This window comes from Malaclemys terrapin, chromosome 1 (assembly GCF_027887155.1).
Source record: "Malaclemys terrapin pileata isolate rMalTer1 chromosome 1, rMalTer1.hap1, whole genome shotgun sequence".
Taxonomy (NCBI): domain Eukaryota; kingdom Metazoa; phylum Chordata; order Testudines; family Emydidae; genus Malaclemys; species Malaclemys terrapin.
This window is the reverse complement of record NC_071505.1, coordinates 222,462,703-222,480,147: the sequence shown is the minus strand read 5'-3', so window position 1 is coordinate 222,480,147 and position 17,445 is coordinate 222,462,703.

Below are 17,445 nucleotides of genomic sequence, written 5' to 3'. Positions count from 1 at the left end.
CCCTGCACAGCTGCGTGCTGCTCCAGCCCCTGTCTCACCTCTTCCCCAGGGCCCCCGCCCCTGCTCCGCCCCTCCCTCAAAGCCCCCACCCTGCTCCGCCACGCCACACCCCTTCCTGCCCATGCTCCACCCTCACCCAGCCTCTTCCTGCCCCTGAGGACTGCAGCAGAACCGGGCCTGCACTCACCGGCGGCAGGAAATGCAGCAACCCAGCCCCAGCCACACCGCTGGTGAGTGCTGGGGGGCGGTTCCTCCTTGCCCCCAAGCCAGCTCCATCCCCCCTCCCCACAGAGGCCTGGGGCTCGCCCCCCTCACAGAGGACTGGGGCCCCACCCCACTAGCCAGGGACGGCCCTGAAGACAGTTATGGGATGACTTGATCACAGTCTATAAGTACCTACATGAGGATTAAATATGGATTCAGAGCACTGTCCTTTACCTCCTCACTTAATACTAGTGCAAAGTGGTCAAGCATATTGTCAATTTTTACATTGCCATAGTGGGGCAATTCTTATTTATCATTAGGCTATGGTGAGTCAAAGTACTGATGCCATGTGAATGATGGTTAAAGTATCCTAATAATTCTGACATCCAAACATTAAATGGCAACTTCGAACATATATTTTCTGCATCTTTACCTTTAAAGACTCAGGGCTGGCCTACACTACCGCTTAAGTCAAGCGACTTAAAGCAGTGTCCACACCACACTATGTCGGCAGGAGAGCGTCTCTCGCTGACATAGTTTCCATCTGAGCCGCTGTAGTGCTGTGCCAATGGGAGAATGCTCTCCCGTCGGCATAATTACTTCACCTCCATGACAGATGGCGGGTTTTAAGAAAATAAACACTTCTATAGGTATAACTACCAGGATTGTATTTAATTGCTGTGAGTTCCATCATAGCAATTTCTAGCCCTTGCAACGCCTCAGACAAAAGGAGATCATCTCCTTGAAAAGTCTGTCAAGTGCCCACAACATTTACCTGTCTTGAACTCTTTAAGAATGCCCCATGTTGGGATATATCAGCCCCACCTGGTTTTCTGCACTATGTACAAATGGCTGATAACAAAATGATGATTTCTGATTATTGCCTTCAGTGAAGTGGCCTGAACAGCAACCCTATCAATGTGGTGGATGCTTTCAGATGTAGTCTTCAGTTGCCTCGAAGATATCAGCAAGAATTTAAAGTTACTATTGCTTTTTAGTACTTAAACAGTAACATTTCAAAGTAAATTCAAATTCTTGATTTTTTTTTATCCAAAATTGCAGATTCAAGGCTGTGGTTGAGCCAATGCACAAGAGTAGCATGAGGCTGACCTGCACCCCACTCAAACAACCCATGAGCACTGCTGTACTATTGAATAGCGAGCCTCTCCTCTTCAATTTGAGTGCTTCTGCCTTGATCCTTCATAACTCCTAATTGTTTTTCATTCTTTGTGTGAATACTATCAGTTATCCCAGATTCCAAGATAGCTACATCAGCAAACAGTACCAGGTTTCCCTGCCTGAATTTGATGTACATCAATTCCTGTCAGTTACAGATCTGTTAGGGGATCCATCAATAAATAAACACAGCAATAAGCCTAGGTTTCTATACGTTTCTGAATCATTTCTCTAAGAGACTTTGCAATTGCCTCTATACAGTCTTTCATTCTGTGGGTGTTAATATAGTTTGAGCCAAGATTTTTGGTCTGCCGATTTTAGAGTACTGCAAAAATAATTTAAATCAACCAAGTCTGTGTGTAAATAATTCTTAATACAAATGTGTCCTTATCATCAGGCAGGAAAGTCAATTATTTTATTTTTCTAGATAGCACTTCTACTTGCCCCATAGGCTTCTAGGAAATAGAGTGTTTTTTTTCCTAGCCTGCCTGTGGCTAGAGATCTCCATAGCTGTTAATGTGGTACATTTCACAAGAATTAAATTAACATGGGGAAAAAATAGTAAGTGTCAGTTAAGTGCCATTTTTTTGTTAAATTATAATTGTTGTTACAAGTGCTTGAATGTGCAGGAAGATTTAATCATCAGGTATCTGAAATATTGGCTACACAGCTATACTGTATTAACTGGCCCAGTTTGGCCATCAGTAGCTAAGCCATTGGCATTTGGATGTCTCCCTCTCAAGCCAGCAAGGAATTAAATGCTGTTCTTTCTGCCCCTGAGACTGAAATGCAGGTTTCATGCAACTCATCACCAGTATGCAGAGTTGTTGTAGCAGTGAAGGTCTCATGATATGAGAGAGACAAGGTGGGCGAGGTAATATATTTTATTGGACCAACTTCTTTTGGTATGAGAGACAAGCTTTTGAGCTCATACAGAGCTCTTTGTCAGGTCTGGGAAACATAGTCAGCATGTCCCGACTAAATACAAGGTGGAACAGATTATTTAACATAAGTAGTTAACACATATTTCAAGGGACCATTCAAGCTGATGTGGCTTGTTAACACCTCTCCAGTTATAGGGGGAGAGGTAAATATAAATTAAATAAATAAAATTAATGGAGATATCCTATCTCCTAGAACTAGAAGGGACCATGAAAGGTCATCAAGTCCAGCCCTCTGCCTTCACTAGCAGGTCCAAGTACTGATTTTGCCCCAGATCCCTAAGTGGCCCCCTTAAGGATTGAACTCACAATCCTAGGTTCAGCAGGCCAATGCTCAAACCACTGAGCTATCCCTCCCCCCAAGTAAGGGGGAAGGCAGCTGAGGGGGTTCTTAGTGGGTTCTAGACTGTTGTAATAAGCCATAAATCCAGTATCTCTATTCACTCCATGATTTTTAGAGTCTAGCAAAGTTATGAATTTAAGTTCTCAGGCTCGTCTTTTGAAAGTGTTGTGCAGGTTTCCATTGAGGATGAGGACTGATAGATCACAGATAGAGTGATAGCTTTGTGAAAAGTGTTCACCCATAGGTGATGAGGTGTTTTTGTCTTTTATCTTTTTCCTGTCTGAGATCATTTGAGAGCATAGTGATTGTCTGGTTTCACCCACATAGTTATTATTGGGGCATTTAGTGCACTGGATGAGGTACACCACGTGTTGGGAGGGTCATGTGTAAGACCCATGGATCTTGAAAGGTGTGTTGTGGGGGTTGTTTCTCATTGTAGCAGTGGAGATATGTCTGCAGGTTTTGCACCTATTGTTCTGGCAGAGTCTGGTGCTGCTTTGAGTTGTGTGTCCTGGTCGTGGTCTGTGGGAAGCTTGCTTCTGATGATGAACTTGGAGAGGTTGGGGGGTTTATAGGCCAGAAAAGGGGGTTCAGGAAAGATTTATTTCAGGGTGGGGTCCCCATCGACTATGGGTTGTAGTTGTTTGTTGATACCCCATATGGGTTCCCGTGTGGGGTGGAAGGTGACAACTAAGGGTGTGTGATCAGATGGGACTTTATTTCTGTATTGAACTAGGTTCTCTCGGCTTTCAAAGGCAAGCCTGAGAGCTTAAATTCATAACTTTGCTAGACACTAAAAATCACGGACTGACACTGGATTACTGGCTTATTACAACAATCTATAACCCACTAACAACCCCCTTCCCTTCCTTTCCACTCTAAGGCCTTGGCTACACTTGTGAGTTACAGCGCTGTAAAGCCACCCCCAGCGCTGTAACTCACTCTCCGTTCACACTGGCAAGGCATTTGCAGCGCTGTATCTCCATGGTTGCAGCGCTGCATGTACTCCACCTCTCCGAGAGGAATAGCGAGTATTGCTCTGCTGCTGCAACGCTGCGGCACCAGTGTGGCCGCCCAATGCGCTGTGAATGGCCTCCAGAATTATTCGGCAGTATCCCACAATGCCTGTTCTAGCCACTCTGGTCATCAGTTCAAACTCTACTGCCCTGGCCTCAGGTAACCAACCATGTGACCCATCCTTTACATTCCCCGGGAATTTTAAAAATCCACTTCCTGTTTGCTCAGCCCAGCGTGGCGTGGAGTGCTATCAGCGAATCTTTCCAGGTGACCATGCCTCCACGCGCCAAGCGAGCCCCAGCATAGAGCAATGGCGAGTTGCTGGACCTCATCAGTGTTTGGGGGGAGGAAGCTGTACAGTCCCAGCAGTGCTCCAGCCGTAGAAATTACGATACCTTCGGGAAGGTATCAAAGGACATGATGGAAAGGGGCTATGACCGGGACGCCCTGCAGTGCAGGATTAAAGTGAAGGAGCTGCGGAGTGCCTACCGCAAAGCCCACGACGCAAATGGCCGCTCGGATGCTCCCCCTGCGACCTGCTGATTCTACAAAGAGCTGGATGCGATACTTGGGGTTAACCCCAACTCCACTCTGAGCACCACCATGGACACTTCAGAGCCAGTGTGGGGGGGGGAGGAGGAAGAGGAGAAGGAGGAGGAGGAGGAAAACGGGAGTGATGGTGGTGGGCCGGATGGAGACACCCTGGAATCCCTGGAGCCATGCAGCCAGGAGCTCTTATCGAGCCAGGAGGAAGGTAGCCAGTCGCAGCGGCTGGTACTTGGTGGAGGACAAAAAGAAGAGCAGGTTCCCGGTAAGCATTTTTTTTGGGGGGGGGGGGGATTTTTTGGTGCGGGCTCTTTGGGAGAGGAAGGGTTAGGCATGCATATCTAGATGCGGAATAGTGCATTAGTGTGGTTTATCACATCGCGGTAATTGGCTTCGGTAATCTCCTCGAATATCTCATCCAGAACGTGTGCAATGCGCTTGCGCAGGTTTATCGGGAGAGCCACCGTGGTCCTTCTCCCAGCCAGGCTAACGTGTCCGCGCCACTGTGCCGCGAGGGGCGGGGGGATCATTGCTGCACACAGGCAAGCTGCATATGGGCCAGGGCGGAAGCTGCATTGCAGTAGAAGACCCTCCCTTGCTTCCCAGGTCACCCTCAGCAGCGAGATATTGTCCAGGATGAACTCCTGTGGAAAATGTTCGGACAGTGTTCAGTGTAGGTGCCCCCTGAAGCTTTTGGCTCTCTCCAAGGCACAGAAACCCAGAGGACAGTGCAGCCCTGAAACAATCAGTCCCCCTTACTCACCATTTTGAAGCTCCCGTGGGATATGTGTGCTTTGTTTCGGACGGGAAAATTATGCAATTGTGTAGACCCTGAGTGTTTTCTACTCCTTAAGTGCAGGGGAAATCATTACTCTGTCTGGTATAAACAATGCTGCCTCTGTTAAATGTTGCATTTTGCCTATATAGCAGCATCAACCTTGAGACCTCAGCCGTCCCTCTTATCACCTGCTCAGAAACTGCAAAGACTCAGGAAGAGACCGCAAAAAAGCAAAGAAGACATGCTGCAAGAAGTGATGCGGCAATCTATTAAAGAGAATGAGAAAGCACAGGACTGGAGGGGGAGAGAAAGCAGGATCCGCCAGGAAACTCAGCGCATCGGCGGCAAAGCACGGAGCACTGGCAGCAAAGCATGGATTGGCTCATAAGCATCCTGGAGTGCCAAGCAGATGCTATCCAGGAGCTCGTAGCCATGCAGAAAGAGGAGCAGTACTGCAAACGCCACCCCCCCCTACAGCCCTTGTCCCAAAACTCTTTCCGTTATGCCCCACTGTCACCTCCAACCCACTTTCCCCAACTTCCATGTTCTTCACACCACCCGCTGCCTCCAACACCAGTATCTTCACCACCCAGCCCTGAAACCCATGACCCTTACCCTCTGCACTCAACCACCATCACCATCCACTATAGCTATCCTGAAGTGCAGCACTCACTGCACAGCACACCAGACAGGACATACGCGAATCTGTGATTGTACCATTCCCCACTCCACCCCCTTGTTTCTTTTCAATAAATAATTTTTTTTTCTTTTCAATAAATGGATTTTTTGGCTTTGAAAACATTCTTTATTATTGCATAAAGTAAAAGACTCCTTAGCCCAGGAAATAAACAGGCACTGCAAGTCTGCTTGTCTGCTTAGCAAACACTGATTCCTAAAGATTGGAACTACTGCACTTCACTGCCGTGCAGGGCACCAGATATCACTGCTGATTTTCAGCCTCAAATTGCTCCCTCAAAGTATCCCTAATCCTTGCAGCTCCACACTGGGCCCCTGTAATAGCCCTGCTCTCTGGCTGTGCAAATTCAGCCTCCAGGTGTTGAACCTCAGAGGTCCATGCCTGAGTGAAGCGTTCACCCTTCCCTTCACAAATATTATGGAGGGCACAGCACATGGATATAACCGTGGGGATGCTGTTTTCGGCCAAGTCCAGCTTCCCATACAGAGATCGCCAGCGGGCCTTTAAACAGCCAAAGGCACACTCCACAGTCATTCGGCACCAACTCAGCCTGTAGTTGAACTGTTCCTTGCTGCTGTCAAGGCTCCCTGTGTAGGGTTTCATGAGCCATGGCATTAACGGGTAAGCGGGATCTACAAGGATCACAATGGGCATTTCAACTTCCCCTACCATGATCTTCTGCTCTGGGAAAAAAGTCCCAGCCTGCATCTTCCTGAAAAGCCAACTGTTCTGAAAGATGCGTGTGTCATGCACCTTTCCGGGCCAGCCAGTGTTAATGTCAATGAAACGCCCACGGTGATCCACAAGCGCCTGGAGAACCATAGAGAAATACCCCTTCCGATTAACATACTCGGATCCTAGGTGGGGTGGTGCCAGAATAGGAATGTGCGTCCCATCTATCGCCCCTCCACAGTTAGGGAACCCCATTTGTGCAAAGCCATCCACTATTTCCTGCACGTTACCTAGAGTCACGGTTCTTCTGAGTAGGATGATTAATGGCCTTGCAAACTTGCATCAACACAATTCCAACGATCGACTTTCCGACTCCAAACTGGTTTGCAACTGACCGGTAGCTGTCTGGAGTCGCCAGCTTCCAGATTGCAATAGCCACCCGCTTCTCCCCTGGCAGGGCAGCTCTCAATCTCGTGTCCTTGCACCGCAGGGTGGGGGCAAACTCCCCACACAGTCCCATGAAAGTGGCTTTTCTCATCCGAAAGTTCTGCAGCCATTGCTCGTCATCCCAGACTTCCATGACGATGTGATCCCACCACTCGGTGCTTGTTTCCCGAGCCCAAAAGCGGCGTTCCATGGTGCTGAGCATGTCCGTGAATGCCACAAGCAATTTCGTGTCGTACACGTTACGTGGCTCAATAGCATCATCGGACTCCTCATTCTCACTGTCACTTTGGATCTTAAGGAATAGTTTGACAGCCAAACGTGACGTGCTGGCGAGATAAGTCAGCATACGCCTCAGCAGTTCGGACTCCATTTCCCGCAGACAACAGATCGCGCTGCACAGAAACCGTTGAAAGATGGCGCCAAAGGTGGACGGAAACAAAGGGATTTCTGGGATGCGAAGCGATGCATCATGGGGCATTGGGACAGGACCCAGAATGCCCCGCACCCACACCCCCTTCCCACAACCCACGGCACCAGAATGGGAAGAGGTGCTCTGTGGGATAGCTGCCCATAATGCACCGCTCCCAATAGCGCTGCAATTGCCGCAAATGTGGCCACGACAGTGGGCTGGGCAGCTGTCAGTGTGGACAGACTGTAGCACTTTCCCTACTCAGCTGCACGAAGTCAGGTTTCACTCACAGCGCTGTACATCTGCAAGTGTAGCCAAGGCCTCTGACTGAAGGGGTGTTAACAGGCCACTTCACCTTGAATGATCTCTTGAAATATATGTTAACTACTTATGCTAAACAATTTCCTCCCTCTTTTATTTAACTGTGACACTCTGGGTATGTCTACATGGCCATTAAAAACGCACAGCTGGCCCATGCAGCTGACATGGGCTCTCCGGGCTCAGGCTAAAGGGCTGTTTAATTGCAGTATAGACATTTGGTTCAGGCTGGAGCCCAGGCTCTAGCACCCTGTGAGATGGGAGGGGGAGCTTGGTGGAAACTCAAAAGCGTGTGTCTCTCCCCAACAGAAACTGATCCAATAAAAGATATTGCCTCACCCACCTCATCTAACTCATCACCAGTGGCATCTGCAGATCACTCAGAAGGAACAATAACAGAAGGGATATATACAGTTAAATCTTCTGTGCAGTTCCCACACTGATTCTCATCACAAGCTACTCTTTGCTTTCATCTCTATTTAATTCCTCTTTGCTCTCATGTAAATTTATTCCAGAAGCAGCTCCAGTGTATTTTCAGCAAAATGACACAGTAAAGCTGCCAGAATTCTCCCTGTTGTCATAGTGCCTGACATACATCTTTAGCACTGCCATTAAAATGTAAGCTAGCTCTAGAGAAAGAGGTCAGTATTGTAGCAGAATCATGTGAGGGGCTATCGTTATGGCTTTTTCATTGCTTCCATTATAAACCCGTTTTCAGGGATTAGAACTCAACAGTAAATCTAAGCAAGTACATTAGATATTTAGATATTATTTGTGTGAGCTGAAATTACACATGGAGGTGCTGTGGGATACCTTGGGTTAGATCCTTAGTTATGGCTGAGGAGCACAGAACACAGCTCTAGATGGAGATGTCAAGCTTTGTGCTCTCTGATTCAGGGTCAGTTGTATGCTGGTGTGTAAGGAAGTTCAGACCGTGCCCCTTACACCAGCAGTAGGGGTTAAGCCACAGAAGCTGGTGAGATCTTCCCTGTATGGGCAGCAGTTCGCATAGGCTGGGGGAGGCTGTGCCTCCCCAAACAGCCAGGCGTGGCCCCACCCCCTGCTTACCACCAGCTCCAGTCCTGCTCCAGCCCCCCAGTGCTCCGTCTGGGGAGGCTGCGGCCATGCACTGCCCGCCCTCCCTCCCTTGCTCTGGAGCTGGGGAGGCTGGGGCCACGCACTGCCCACATTCCCGGAGCTCTGGAGCTGAGGGGCTAGCCTGGGGTGGGACTGGGCCAGTGGCCGCAGTGGGGGGGCCCTGGGCTCTGGCAGGGGGCAGAAGGGGTGGGGCCTCAGGAGGAAGGGGCAGGGCTGGGGGCTAGCCTTCCCCAGCCGGCAGTTCACGCACTGCCCATGCTTTCATGGCCAGCTGCTGTGCAGCACAAGATCAGGATCTGTTATTATGAAAGGCTTGGAAATGCTTATATAACCAAAGTCTACTCAGTATTTCCCAGGAGACCAGAATGGAGTTTTTCAAGTCATTAATATATGTTGTGGCCTTGTCTGCACTTGGAAAGAGCACCTTTGCAGCAATTAGATTAGCTGAACTGGTACTGGTCACAGTTTAGTTATAAATGTAGACAAGGGTGAAACATTGTCAGTCCTGGTTCAGCTAACCAGGGTTAACCCCAGTCCGCTGAACCAGGGCTGACCACGGTTTTCATTACACTGGTCTACAAATTTTGAGAAGTCGTCTGCTTCAGAGATAAAATGTGCTATTTATTATGTATTTTGATGTGCTGAATTCAAATATGACAATTAAAACAACTGATTGGCTACTGTTTCTAAGATATTTAAGTTTTTACATTTTATGTCTATGTATATTGTGCAGATAGTAGAGTTTTAATCATAAATTGTAAACTTAGGTCTTTTCATGTGTTTATGGTTGCTTTACATGATAATATTTCACCTGTCCTGTTTATGGAACACTTTAAAAATCAGCAAAAGGGTTATATAAATAAAATTTATTATGAAACAAAAGGCAAAAAACTATTATGTCCACTATTCAGTGTCTACTCAGCACTTCTTGGCTTGTCTCTTGTATTCATTAAATGGAGCATCTCTTGTCACTGTCCAGCAATAGTCTGCAAGCATTGATGGGCTCCATTTGCCCTGATAGCGTTTCTCCATTGTTGCAATGTCCTGGTGAAATCGTTCTCCGTGCTCGTTGCTCACTGCTCCGCAGTTCGGTGGAAAAAAATCTAGAGGAGAGTACAAAAAATGGATCTTTAGTGACATGTTGCAACCAAGGCTTTTGTATGCCTTGAGGAGGTTTTCCACCAACAACCTGGAGTTGTCTGCCTTGTTGTTTCCGAGAAAATTTATTGCCACTAACTGGAAGGCTTTCCATGACGTCTTTTCCTTGCCACGCAGTGCATGGTCAAATGCATCATCTCGAAGAAGTTCACAAATCTGAGGACCAACAAAGACACCTTCCTTTATCTTAGCTTCACTTAACCTTGGAAATTTTCCACGGAGGTACTTGAAAGCTGCTTGTCTTTTGTCAATGGCCTTGACAAAGTTCTTCCTCAGACCCAGCTTGATGTGTAAGGGTGGTAACAAAATCTTCCTTGATTCAACAAGTGGTGGATGCTGAACACTTTTCCTCCCAGGCTCCAATGACTGTCGGAGTGGCCAATCTTTCTTGATGTAGTGGGAATCTCTTGCATGACTATCCCATTCATAGAGAAAACAGCAGTACTTTGTGTATCCAGTCTGCAGACCAAGCAAGAGAGCAACAACCTTCAAATCGCCACAAAGCTGCCACTGATGTTGGTCATAGTTTATGCACCTCAAAAGTTGTTTCATGTTGTCATAGGTTTCCTTCATATGGACTGCATGACCAACTGGAATTGATGGCAAAACATTGCCATTATGCAGTAAAACAGTTTTAAGACTCGTCTTCGATGAATCAATGAACAGTCTCCACTCATCTGGATCATGAACGATGTTGAGGGCTGCCATCACACCATCGACGTTGTTGCAGGCTACAACTTCCGTGAAGAAGAATGGAACAAGATCCTTTTGACGGTCACGGAACATGGAAACCCTAACATCACCTGCCAGGAGATTCCACTGCTGTAGTCTGAAGCCCAACAGCTCTGCCTTACTCTTGGGTAGTTCCAAATCCCTGACAAGGTCATTCAGTTCACCTTGGGTTATGAGGTGTGGTTCAGAGGAGGAGGATGGGAGAAAATGTGGATCCTGTGACATTGATGGTTCAGGACCAGAAGTTTCATCCTCTTCCTCATCTGACTCAAGTGAGAATGATTCTGGTGCATCAGGAACCGGCAGTCCTTCTCGGTGGGGTACTGGGCGTATAGCTGATGGAATGTTTGGATAATGCACAGTCCACTTTTTCTTCTTTGACACACCTTTCCCAACTGGAGGCACCATGCAGAAGTAACAATTGCTGGTATGATCTGTTGGCTCTCTCCAAATCATTGGCACTGCAAAAGGCATAGATTTCCTTTTCCTGTTCAACCACTGGTGAAGATTTGTTGCACACGTGTTGCAGCATATGTGTGTGGCCCACCTCTTATCCTGACCTCCAATTTTGCAGCCAAAATAAAGGTGATAGGCTTTCTTAACCATAGTGGTTATACTGCGCTTTTGTGATGCAAAAGTCACTTCACCACAAACATAGCAGAAGATATCTGCACTGTTCACACAAGTACGAGGCATCTCTGCTCACTTTGGCTAAACAGAAATGTGTCCCTTTGTAAAATCAAATACTAACAAATAAGAGAGCACGACACTGTATGATTTCTAGAGCTGATATAGGGCAATTTGTTCAGCAGAGTGATATAAGCTTCGTTATGATTGCATCATCCATGACTTCTAGGAATGACATGATGCAATTCATATCATGTATGACACAATACCAGCTTCAGATTGCATCATTCATTGTTTTGCCTAAAAAGCAAGTACTGTGCAAACCCAGTCATAGATTTATTCATAGATCCAGTCAAAGATGTATTTTAGTCATTTCTGGTTTAAATTGAGATCCCTTCCCTTTATAACTCACTTATCCTCCGCCATTCCCAAGTCAAGGGTCATATATACTTACCCAATAGCATAGCTTGAAAACTAGAGCCAATCAACAATTTTAAGCATCATTTTCGTTCTCAGTGACCCAGAATTAGTAAAGTTTGACTACATTTATTTCAGAAGCATTTTGGCTGTAGAGCAGTATTATCTACACTTACAGCTTAATTGTGGTTTAGCACCAGTTCAGTTAGCTGACTACTGGCAACTGATTGCTGAAACAGTGCTCCTTCCAAGTCTAAACAAGGCCTGTACATATAAGAACAAGGAATTTGAAAACAAATTGACCAGAATGTTTGGATCACTCCCTTAGACAGGCACGATCCTGGAAATTCAAAAGAAAGCTGCTACTTAATCCTTATCTTGCACTATTTGAAAACTGTCAGTTTAAATATTTATACTTACAGTTATTCTCTTCTTTTGTATTTAATTCATCTACTGCAGGGGCAGTGAACAGGTGAACCGGGAGCCAAATTCAGATGGCCAGGTACTTTTGAACAGACTGCAAAATCTTTTTATTTACTTATTATTATCAGTATTGGGAGGGGGTTGGTACTATTTTCCTGGAGTCTGGACCTTGAGTATAGCTTGACCAAGAAATTTGGACCTTGACAAAAATAATTGATTACCCCTGGTCTATTGTCTCCTGGAATATATGTGATCAAATAAATATTCATAATTATAACCATTGAGATCCCCTTTCAGCTTTCAAAATGTTGATGTGCGAACTACAATACAAATGACTCAGACTTGTTTCATACCAGGTCTGAATTGTCCGGACTGGTATGATATATACAGCAACACAGGAAAATGTTCTCTCTTTTATTTGTAATATATATATTGTAACTTTTCACCACATCACAGCAAGCTAACATGACATTATTTAAAATTTAGTTATCACTGAGGCAGCATGTCAGCAGTTTTAGAGGATGCATTTCTCTCAGCTTGCACTTACAATATCTGAACCAAATTGTGGTAGACTGGTAGTGGATCATGTGTCCCTATAAAAGCAGATAACCTGAAATGATCCATGGGTCAATATTCCGACATCTGTAATTTGAAATTGCAGCGGTTTGTGCTGTGCATATTTTATAGATCAGATGTTTTGCCTTTCGTGATAAGATTATCAAGAAGAGGCAGCAGCAGTGCTGGTACAGTTAAGCATATCGCTAGAGCTTTTAATTTTAGATTGAAAGTGGTGCATGAAGCTTTACAATATTGCTTGTGGAAGGTAGAAACACCATTTTTTCAAGGTAAGGCCATGTCAGTGCTAGTGTTAAGCTCCACTCTGTCTAGTGTTAGACTACTAAGTCCCCATGTTATCTGCAGAGGGGGTTCAGAGAAAAAAATCCCCATCTGTCCTCTCACTATACAGTATGCAAAAGGGTCCAAAGACATTGCCGGAGGATGGGGGGTAAGCAATGACAGAATTACTGACAAGATCATTATTTCTTCTTCTTAGGTTTCTCGGCTATTTTTATAGCTGGAATGACAGGAGGGGTTAGTTCTCTTCCTCCATCCACGTTGTTCATAACTCCTCAGAGGAGCACTGACTATAAATATCCATAAAAGAAAAAGAATAGCAAAATCCTACATGCATCCATTTTTCTTCTGAATACACAGCTCTGTTTGGGGGCTTTTCTTCTTCAGTTAAACATATACATTTCCAAGTCTGGCCAGTAACATTTTACATTATGCTGTTTGAGAATTTTCATAAAATGTGAAAGTTTTTGGTCACATCCCTGCCGTCTCATCTGCTGAGGAGTTTAAATTGTTTCACTTAGCTATAAAAGCAATAGAGGACTGTGTACAATTCCAAATAGATTTAAATGCATTGCAGGATTTACCCATGCAATGGCAGATACAAATCCGTCTTGTAAAAGTGTTTGGTAATATGTATTGGGAAAAACAGCCTACGAAGAGGAGGATGGTCCTTTGGTTAGGGTGTTAGTGTGGGACTTGGGAGACCAGGTTCAGTTCTCTACTGCCTGTGTGACCTTGGGTAGGTCACTTAATCTCTCTGTGCCTCTGTTCCCTGCATGTAATATAGGGATAATAACATTTCCCCACCTCACAGGGATATTGCAAAAATAAATCCACAAAATATTATGAGGCTCTCAGATAATATGGTGATGGAGGCTAGATGAGTACCAGACATAGAAAGATTAGCACCAGATTTCCATTTGGTGTAGCAGAAGGACATATGTGGTCATCGCTGTCAACCAGTTACAGCTTCTTGATTAACTGGGCAGGTTAGAGCACCCTGGAGATTGCTTTCATCTGGCCATGGTGTTTCATGGACTATACCCCAGCTGGGGATAGCTGAAGCACACTGTTCTCTGGCAACTCCTTCTCCCCTTCCTGACATACTCCCTGCATCAACTGTATGTCTTCTGGGGGTTCCCGGCCTCATACCAGGGAAATCCCCATCAGGGCATCTGTAGCCAGTCTCCATCCACTTTGTGCTACCATATATTTTCTACCCAATATGACTCATATACACAGATGGACTCTGAATTTGTGGTAACCTCCTGACAGTTGATTGGAAATTTTGAAATTTCATCAAATGAGGGGGAAGGGAAGGAGGTTTAATATATCACACTAAATGTTGTGTCTGGGTATTTTCCAAGCAGAGATGCTAAGGGGAAAGAGTGGCTATTGTCAGTACTTCATTTCAGGTATCTTTCCAGTTTGCAGCAAAAGTTATAAAAACAACCAGAGTGCTTGGATGCATTAAAAATGGAACAGAAACCCATGGTTCTACTCCCTTGTCCTCATCCAATCCCTCCCGCATTTAGTGCTGTGCCCAGTTTTGGTCACCTCTCCTTAAGGACAATGCAGTTGAAACTGAAAAAGAATAGAAAAGAGCATCCAAAATGCAGACATGTTAAGAGCTCCATTAAAGAAGCCATTAGCAGTGCACACAAGAAGGAATTTTATTGATCCTGCAAAATCCAGGAACACTGCTACATATTCTTGTGCACCATCTACTGGCACTTTATCTATTAAATAACCATTTACATGTATACAGGCATCTCTTTTAACTCATAATAAACCTTAGTACCTTTTCTTTACTTTCTTTTGCAATCCTTCTCTTCCTTTCCATCTTCCTATTCCACTGTTTGTTGTTTTCACTGCTTCTTGCCTAAAATGTAAATAATGCATTCTTCATGGAAAGCTGTGTCTTTTGTTTATCAAGCAGGTAGTACGTACACTGTTGGTGCAGTGTAAGTAACAAGGGCAATGAAGATAGATAGTGGTATAGAGGGGCATAGAGAGAGAGGGAAATTTCAAAAACTGGAAATATTCAGATTGGAAAGGAGAAGAGTTAGAGGGAACTTGACTGACATTCATAATTGCACAGGATATGGCAGCTTGATCCATTTTGCCTTTTTACATTGTGACAAAATAGGAAATAAGGGATCACTCAATGAAATTTATAACAGGTGTTTAGAATAATTAAAGGGAAATTGTTTTTCACAAAGCTACTTTGTCAGCCTCAATAATGCGGCTGAGTTTTAAAAGATCTGAATAATGTGGTGACCATTAGTAACGTTTGCAGTATTATGCAAGCAAAAATAAGGTTTGCCAAATATTCATTAGGCCCAATATTCCACTGTCTGGAGGGGAGAAGCAGCAAAACTTGCTGCAGACTCTGCAATAATTTCACTGTTCTCCCCCACAGTCTAGAATAACATCAGGCAGACATCTGTTAGCCTGCATAGTCCTGTTTTGCCCATTTCAAAAACACAGAGCTGAAAAAAGCCAGAGGGGGTCTTTTGCAGGGTAAAACATGCCATGAGGGTGGCACATGCCTTTCCATGCTCTCCAGGCATAAATGTTGAAGAGATAACTATTCATCGAGTGCTAGCCCCTGTGTGTTCCACATATACCGCATGCACCCTGAGTTGGAGACTTCTTGAAAGCAGTGTCAGTACCAGACCGCACTCCATTAGCAGTGGTACCTCCAGCACCAATGAAGCCTAAACTTGAGAATCGACGGCACTGACGAAAGACAATCAAGACCCTCAGCCACTGACAGTATCTGCTGTGCCTTGCCAAATTGCAACCCAAACAGTAAATGTTCTGGTCCTCATAGGCACTGACTTTCCAAAGTGCCAGGGGGTGCTCGACCCCTGGCTGTGCGCCAGGCCCCACCCCCACTCTCCCTTCCACCAAGGCCCCACCCCGCCTCGCCTCTTCCAGCCCCATTTTGCCCCCTCCCCTGAGCATACCGTGTCCTCACTTTTCCCTCCTCCCTGCCAGAGCCCCTGCACGCCGCAAAACAGCTGGTCATGGCGGGTGTGAGGGGACGGAGGGGGGCAGCGCTGATCCACAGGGACTGCCGGTGGGCGGGAGGTGCAGGGGAGGTGGGGAGAGCTGATGGGGAGCTGCCAGTGGATGCTCAACACCCACCATTTTTCCCCGTGGGTGCTCCATCCCCAGAGCACCGATGGAGTCAGCACCTATGTGGTCCCTTCAGTTTGGGCGGACAAGACCCACCACACTCCAGAGAAAGTAGAGTCTTATGCTCCATCCACAGACATTTTTGCTCTCCCAGATCCCCAATCTCCATCTCCATCAGATCCTTCCCTTACAAGAGCGGTCCTGACTCAACCAAGAGATGCAATCTATGGAAGGAATCTGTCTCCTATTCCATCATCTAGCCTTGGTTTCCCTCCAGCAGAACCATTGGTACTGCCAATGGATCCAGAATAGGCATTTTCTTTCTTGGGATACTCTTAACTACCCAATGAAATGACGTCTCCACCTCTAAGGCACACCTTCCCACACAGTGAACCCAAACAAATAGTCCGTGAATGCCATAGTAACTGTGCCCTCCAAAGTAACATCCCCTCTACTAAGATGGAGGAATCCTCTCTCCATTTCTTTCCCCCTCACCAGACAGGACGATCATTATGAATTCATCCCTTTTAGGCTGAGGGGGCTCCCAGGAGCAGCCACACAACACAAGGCACTCGGACATCCCAAGTGACCAGGATCCACATCAGCAAAAATCTTGGGATTGGTGATTCTATGTTAGTCTAAGAGTTGAGGGAAGAACAACAGGAAGAGAAGGCAAATATACTGAAAGAGAAAAGCCCAATTTTACACCATACACACAATGAATTTACCATATCCTGGGGAAAATACTTAAAAAAAAAAAAAAAAAACAAGAGCCTAAACAATATAGAAGCCGCCAGCAATAGGGCATTCATCCAAAATTAATCAACTCAAAATAATCTAAGTTAAAATAATAATAATAAATAATAATAATTAATAATACAGTTAGCAGTGTGTATACACAGAGACTCTATCTTATTGTATAGTTCCCTAAAGAAAAATTATAATTAAATCCACCAAAAGAATTCTTAGAAGAACCTTATTGTATGTCCCAATCTCACCACACTTTCTTTTTGCAAGGGAAAGTTGTTCTTTCACAACAAAACCTCCAAGGGACAAAACAAAGTCACAATTCAATTTCCAAATGAGTCAGTTTAGACAGGAACAGTCTCCGTCGAAAACAAACACTCCAACAAAGAAAGAAAGCAACAGAACTGAAAACTTTATAGTGGAGTCCCCTGCCGCTGATATATACGACGTTTTTCCCCCCTAAGCAATAAACAGTCTCAGCTCAAAGAAACTATTAATTCATAGGGCCATTTAATGCTCTCCAGTGTCAGAAGATTAATCAGTCTCTGAACGTTTACTCTGCAAGTTTGAATAGCATCCAAAACCCGTTCTCTGCTTGAGCTATATTTGCAATAAACATTTTCTTTTCTGAGGTGCAGTTTCAATGGGATATTAGGAAATGGTCACTGCTGACATTCTGAATCCTTTACCACATGG